The sequence below is a fragment of the Gadus morhua genome, chromosome 7 (assembly GCF_902167405.1).
Source record: "Gadus morhua chromosome 7, gadMor3.0, whole genome shotgun sequence".
Taxonomy (NCBI): domain Eukaryota; kingdom Metazoa; phylum Chordata; class Actinopteri; order Gadiformes; family Gadidae; genus Gadus; species Gadus morhua.
In genome coordinates, this window is record NC_044054.1 from 29,083,862 (window position 1) to 29,091,361 (window position 7,500).

General features: G+C 45.4%; 1 long non-coding RNA gene across 2 annotated transcripts in view; it reads right to left on the reverse strand.

Annotated features, from left to right (window-relative positions):
* Window positions 1–1,815: 1,815 nt before the first annotated feature.
* LOC115546478 (uncharacterized) overlaps window positions 1,816–7,500 on the reverse strand; it is a 15,307-nt gene continuing 9,622 nt past the window's right edge. For both annotated transcript variants that reach the window (XR_003977227.1, XR_003977226.1), the window contains exon 3: window positions 1,816–2,518. This is a non-coding gene — a long non-coding RNA (uncharacterized LOC115546478). The remainder of the gene's footprint in view (window positions 2,519–7,500) is intronic.

Below are 7,500 nucleotides of genomic sequence, written 5' to 3' on the forward strand. Positions count from 1 at the left end.
GTGTGTGTGCGTCTGTGTGTCTCTCTCTCTCTCAGGTTGGTCTTCCTCTGGCCTCGAGTCAGTCGGTCGTATCGGTGCCAGAATCCTGTGGCAGCCTGGCTGATTTCAGACAGTTTAGAGTCTCAGGTGCACGTAACGCTCTCCCACATAATCTTCCTCTTGGTCTCCATTCATCTTACGTGCTGAAAACCTGGTGTGAAATGCACACACTCTCTTCCTAATGTAGTCCCCCTATCTTGATCTGCCAAACCGCTCTCTCTCTCTCTCTCTCTCTCTCTCTCTCTCTGGGATCCTTTTTCTCTGGTTGCTCTCTCTATTTCTAACCCTCTTTCCCTCTCATTTGCTGTCTATTTTTTCTTGGGAATTTGTACTCTCAATTCTCTCTCTCTCTTTTTCTTGACCCCCCCCCCATCCCCCCATCACTTCCTATATCTCCATCTGTCTTACCCTCTCTCTTCTAACCTCTCGCTCTCTTTCTGCCCTCACTCTCTACCATCTCTCTCCCTTCTCACCTTCTCCTGGTTCCCTTGGTCTCTTCTTCTCTCTCCCTCTCTCCCCCCCTCTCCTCCCTACTCCCTCCCTTCTCACCCTCCCGTTCTCCTTCTCCCCTCTCTCTCTTCTTCTCTCTCCCGCTGTCTCCCTCTTTCCCTCTCTCCCCTCCTCTCTTCCCCTCCCTCTCTCCTTACTCCTTCTCTCCCCTCTCTCCCCTCCTCTCTCCCCTCCTCTCTTCCCCTCCCTCTCTCCTTACTCTCCCCTCCCTCTCTCCCCTCCCTCTCTCCTTACTCCCTCTCTCCCCTCCTCTCTTCCCCTCCCTCTCTCCCCTCCTCTCTCCCCTCCTCTCTTCCCCTCCCTCTCCTCCCTTCCTTCTCTCCCCTCTCTCCCCTCCCTCTCTCCCCTCCCTCTCTCCCCTCCCTCGCTGGCGTCCCTGTCCGAGGTGTGAGCCAGAGGTCAGAAGGGAGATTATGAAACTAAGGAAAACGTTGAGGGAGGTTTAGCGCAGCACCCCACCGGCACGGGGCTTAATGCGACGCAACGAAAACATCTCGTCCCAGCAGGAGCATCCAAACAACGCTTTAAAGGCAAAGGAACTATAGACTGGAGCGCAGGGGGGGGGGGGGGGGGGGGGGGGCTGTGGAGGGCAAAGTTTGTTGTAAGCAATTTCAAAGAAAAATGTTGCCGCATTTTCCAAAACGCTTAGATAAATATTTCCCACATAGCGAGGCAATATACGGCGAGGATTATGTTCTGTGGCGTGTGGGCGGCGGTTTCCCATTCTGGGTCCAGCGCTGCCCCCCCCCCAACCCCCCCCAGGCCATAAGGAGGAACAGGTGTCAGTCTGGAGCCCCGGCTGACAGGGGAAACGTGGACTCTTCTAATAAAAGCGTACCCAGGAAGACGGGTGCTCAGGGTCCTCCGCGCCGGCTTTCCACTCGGATTATTCCCCTTCCTCCCGGACGGCTCCAGAGTAAACACTCGCACATGTTCACCTTCCTAATGGATCCAGCAAGAACAGGAACCGGCAGGGCCTTTCAGGCTCTCAGCACCCGGGCTTTCGCCTGGCATTTGCCCATACATGGTGCAGGAGCTGGCTGGGGGCTGCAGCGCTGTATTTCAGGAGGTATAACGTTGTCTCCGGGGCTACCAGGTTGTAGCGCTCCTTTCCCACACTACTACTGTGTTCCCCTCTCCCTGACCGCCTTCCTGTTGGCTCTTCAAAGAGGATCATCAAAGTCAGGCCCTGATGAGGGAACTGGCGACATCTGTGAGAATCATCTGTAAACATAGTAAACACAAACGACTCGTACAAATCATCAGTGAGGACTGAGATTCATTTTTATTTGAATGGACACGTTGCTTATACGTAGATGTTTCATTCTTTGCAGGCGTTGTGCGGCAATAACAGCCACGTCGGTCATTGCTGACATGCTGTCAAATAGTTTATACTTCTCAGAATTAACTTTATTTATGAGTTTCAAGAGATATAATTCTGGTTTTGCTACACCTCACAAACTCTCAAAAAGAGGTCACCATTCAACCCAAACACAGTTAATCTGTGTTGGAATCCATCTTGTGTTCATAAACGTCTTCTTGGAATCCTAGACGCAGAGAATTCTGTTGATATTGGATGTTAGCACACAAAGTTTAATACTGCCATGTGTTTACACTGTAATTATTATTATTATCTATAGTTAAAGACTCCACGATATCCGGCGTGAATGCTGGCGATGACGATGGGTTTAGCGTGGGCCCGTTGTGGATAAGTATGGTGCCCTTCAAATGAAAAACCCTACTGGAAAAGTTATGAAATCAGACTCAGAAATCCTTGGCCGACAGCAACTGGGGATTTGCATTCCATGTAACGTTCCGAAATGAAATGCAAATCCCCGACTCTGAACGTCTGCTTCTTGTCGGCGGCCATCTTGAGGCGAAGGTTCTCTCGCTGTGTTCATCTGCAGTACTCTCGCCCCCCGTGTTGGTCCTCCCAACTGCCAGGAGATCTCTTTACGGGCTTCTGTGCCTTTATTTGAAGGACGGTGAAGACAGAGCGGGAAGTGGGTTGAACGAGAGGACACATAGCAGAGTAAAGAGCAAAAGCTACAAGTAATCGTAGGCGTAAACTCTGGATGTCTTCTTAGAAGGCGATTTTATGAGTTTCTTCCAAAGAATCATAATTTAATAATTCATTCATTTTAATATAAATTCTAATGATAAGTCCAAAGCTGCATTTCAAATCGCATATTCTTATTTTTTACTACGTACTGCAGCTAACCTTACAAAGTACGTTCTGTTGCACACAGCATGCATACAATCGGGACTACAGGTGAGGATTGATTAGTACACATGTAGTGCCGGCTTTCACGGGCTTAGTCGATGGGACGTACCTTCTGCTGTGCAGAGGATTGTTGGTCAAAATAGACAAAAATCATGCTGGCCTTCATAGGCCTACTGCGAAATGCGACCGGATTTAGTACAGCATCCTGATATTTTTTGCATACTGTTTTTTTCATGTATTGGGACATACTGAATATTTTTTGGCAAACAAAATACTATGGTACTATGGGTGTTGCAAGGCAGGGTTAGATTCGATAAGAGTCTCCAAAAACGATCAAATCATAGAGGCAGCAAACACACTTTATCTGTCTGATTGTATAACCTGATGACAATTCCACATAGATGGCATTGTCACAGATGTTTGATGTTAGTGTATATTACCCTGTAAAACATTAAAATAAAACATTACTTCATGATCACATTTGGAGATAGGCCTAGCCTACTATATTATTCTGGATCTATACGTTTTCTTTCTTAAAGTCCAAACTTTAAGAAATGGTTGGAAACCAGATGCTAATACCCCAGTGTGTCCTAGCCAGCTGATTTGATGAAGACGGGCCCCCCGTGAATATGGACAAGCTAAGCTTCCAGAGGGTCGAATTGTGGCGCAGCAGTAAAACGGGGTATTAGGAGGTACTTACAGAATGTAGCACATCGTTTGTAGGGACTTCACTCCAACAGGAGACATGGATCAGGCTTATCGTGCAAACCAAGCCAATAGCCTCTCGTTTGCAGCTTACAGCTTGAACAAGTTAAGTAGGTCTACCATAAGCACATGCATACTTTAATTCACTTTCCCCTTTTCCATTAAACTCTTGGTTAAAGTTCTGGAGGGCAGCCTTGCTGGTTTCCATGTGATTTCACCTTGGTGTAGTCAACACTTTCGCTTCATTGATCAACATCATTCATCCATCATTCTCAAGCATCAGGGAGGGTTCTAGCCATCGCTAGGCTTTGATTGGCTTTGGGACACAGCTGAATCTTAACTCGCCAAGTTTGGCATTTCAGCGTCAGAGGATTTCTTACGGTAATGCCTGAGTCAGTAAGACTTGCTAGAGGGCTGACAACTTGTTGCGTCATGCCAATGTATTCCCAACACAAGGGTAAGGGGTCCGCAGCAGTACTTTGAACCTCCGATTACTCAACCGCCAAAGTAAGATTCTGGCATCTGGAATCCATTAACAGCTTTCTAAAATACCGTTCAGCCATTATAGGATCTTTGCGGTTTGAGACGAAAAATATCTCCAAATGAAAGTAATGATCGATCGTGCAGTGCTGAGCTGATCATTGAATCGCTGTTGTCTGTCCTCATATAATATAAAATGAAATGCACTAAAGCTTACTTTACCATGGCTTTTTTCGCCTAGGCAGGAAAAAAATCCTTCACATACAATTATACTTTTTACAATTGCCTCACAATTTATGTTGCAAATGTGTTTTTTGGGACCCTCTATTCCACCCTTTGCTTTGCCAGGATTCCCATAAACAAAGGTTCTATATACATCCAACATAATGCTAGCTGGGGAAATCAAACAGTCTGGGGCTGTTATATTGTCAGTGTGTATTAAAAGTCATTGCACACTGCAACCAAAGTCAAGCATAACACAAATATATTGAAACGTGTGTGATATAAAAACATAAAGTGTCGGGTCTACTTCACGTCAAACGGACTTGGACCGCCTGAATGTAACCAAACATTAAAATGATTCCCCCACGACACAACAGAGCCACAATGACATCACTAAGCCGTTACCACCTTTGGGCAATCAGAATCAAGAGCTGTGCCACCTGTGTTTCATCAGAGACGGGGAGGATTTACCCTTTGTTTAGCTTATAATGGTTGTTTTGCATAAGTCGACCAATCACTGGGTCCTACACAATGTCTTGAAAACCCCAACGATTCTCAAGGATCCTGAATCGTGTGTTGCTGTCGCGTGACAAACGATAGTCTGCCTTTATTTGTGCATGGGGCCAAGGCTGAGTCAGCGGCGAGCGCCAGTAAATCAGGCTGAATCAGAGCGCTGACTGTCTGAGACGTACCTGCGTCTCCCACCACTCAACACGTCTCATACTCCCAGGGTTGATCTCCCACACGCAGGCCAGACGGGAGCGAGACGCATGAGGGAGAGAACCAAGGATCCCACTTTACCTCCATTAGAATCAACTAAGAAAGTCAACTTTCAAAGTCACCTCCCGAAGAAGAGACAGGGAATTGTGAGCGAGAGAGAGAGAGAGAGAGAGAGAGAGAGAGAGAGAGAGAGAGAGAGAGAGAGAGAGAGAGAGAGAGAGAGAGACACACAGAGAGAGAGAGAGAGACACACAGAGAGATGGGATTAATGAGGGCATATCTGCGATGTGTTCTTTTTGGCCAAGAGCTCCTAGGAGGATTCTGATGATTAATTACAGTTGTTAAAGATAGCTGATCTGAGGGCCATTGTTAGTTAATTGCGTCTATGATCAAACAGATTAATTAGATCACTCTGCTTAAAGCAGGGAGTGCAATTAGCTGACAGAAAGAGTCAGGTCTGAAGGGGCTGTTGGGCTTGGCCGCTGGTATGTCTGAACCGATGGAATGAGATAAGTGCTGCGGCCAGGTACCGATGATAAATGCAAAACATATCTTTGGGGTTTTTACTTGTAATGGGCTGTGAATGGTAATTGTTCATGTTGAGTATTTCTACAACGTTCGTGATGTGTCGAAGAAGGAGTTTGGATCGGAGGCCAGGCCTAAAGAGGACTGACACTTCCAAATTCCTCCCAAATCTCTGGTTTCTGAGATGGACTATGTGTTGAGCGTCGGATCGAGACAGTTCACTGCTGTTTTCAACTGAAGGACAGGAGCTAAAGCACATACTTTTGAACATGTTTTTTCAGACAGATGTGAAAAATCAAGACTTTACTTCAGTTCACTTAAATCAATGTGCCTATTGCCTGCCAATCAAAGAAATATATGATGGCCCCTTTAAACCAAAAAAATCAAATGCAATGCCATTTCTCACAGTATAAGCTGCGTTACATTTGGTCGATGGTCCATTACTCTACCATCGACCTATTTACGGTATTTGACTGTACTGACTCCAGCTCTGGCTCAGAGATGGTTGAGGGGTAGAGTTGGTAAACAGAGCAATAATTATCATCCATCCATTTGTTCACTGGGGCTTGGAGTATTTCCTTACCAGATGAAAGGTGGGAGAAGAAGGCCAAGAGGAAACCAGAAGAACATGGAAACATGGGAAGCACATGGAAACACAGAGAGAACATGGGAACACAGGGAGAACATGGGAACACAGGGAGAACATGGGAACACAGGGAGAACATGGGAACACAGGGAGAACATGGGAACACAGGGAGAACATGGGAACATGGGAAGAAAATGGAAACACAAAGAGAACATGGAAACATGGGAAGAACATGGAAACACAGGGGGAACATGGAAACATGAAAAGAACATTGAAACACAAGAAGAACATGGAAACACAGGGGGAACATGGAAACATGGAAAGAACATTGAAACACAGGAAGAACACGGAAACACAGGGAGAACATGGAAACACAGGAAGAACATGGAACCACAGGGAGAACATGAATGGTTTGCCGTATGAACAAAAGGACAACTGCTGAACAGAAGTCTCACAAATCCAACTTTAGATTTATAGTATAAAATCGGATAGCAGACAAGCTCATATCTGGGTGAACAGACTTTCTATCGCTTCATAATTGTTTTTCCGGAGGCAGGGATCTGTAAGCTTGTAATAGGCTAACAACAGCGCAACTGAGTAAACCGGCCCCTGTAGAAAAAAACAATATTGAAATCCTCACTTCATCCAATCACGCAGAATTGTTTTTTTCATTAGAAATCTAATATCTGATTTACGAGACAGTAACAAGGTATAACTCTGTTCGATATGTTCTAGAACTATGTTCTATAACAAAGCAAGACCTCTGGTTCCGAGATGAGGATCCATTGCGCCATACCAACCTCATAGAACAGCTTATGCCCTCTTCAGGGTATGATAGATATATAGTACAATATTGAATTCCCCAAACTATTACAGGCACTTTAGTTTTGACAGGTCCGACCAACGCTTCAAACATCACACAGGCAGGGTAAATATCCCCCCGTAAGCCCAGTGGGATACTCGTTTCAGGATACAAAAACCATATCAAAGCCACGTCATAAAATAGCAACTCCAAGGTTGAACTTCTTGACAGCCCCCCTCTGGAGGGTTGTAGTTTACTAAGTGTCCGTGGACTACAAACAGCACTACTAGAAGCCAGCCTAGATGTCCTTGCCGAGAGTAATCTCACCGTCTGATGATATTATTTCTGTGTTACATAAATATATTAAATATAACGTGGCAGCCGGACAGCTCTTGCGGAGATAACGTTGGGGCGAGAGAGTTAAAATGATTAACAGCTGACCCAGGGACGACCCAAGCCTTTTCAGAGTAATTACACCGTGAAACAACGTTATTTTTTGGTCAATTTGTTTGTGTATGCTAGGATGAGTAATTTCAACAATTAAGTTTTCAAATCCATTAATACATGCTGCTTGTGTATACAGCATGTGACATGTCCAATGGGTGTAATATTATGTATTATACAGGTCAGTATGTATAAAATATTTTTGTAGATTTAAAGATTACTACTCCCTTTAGAACCTGCACT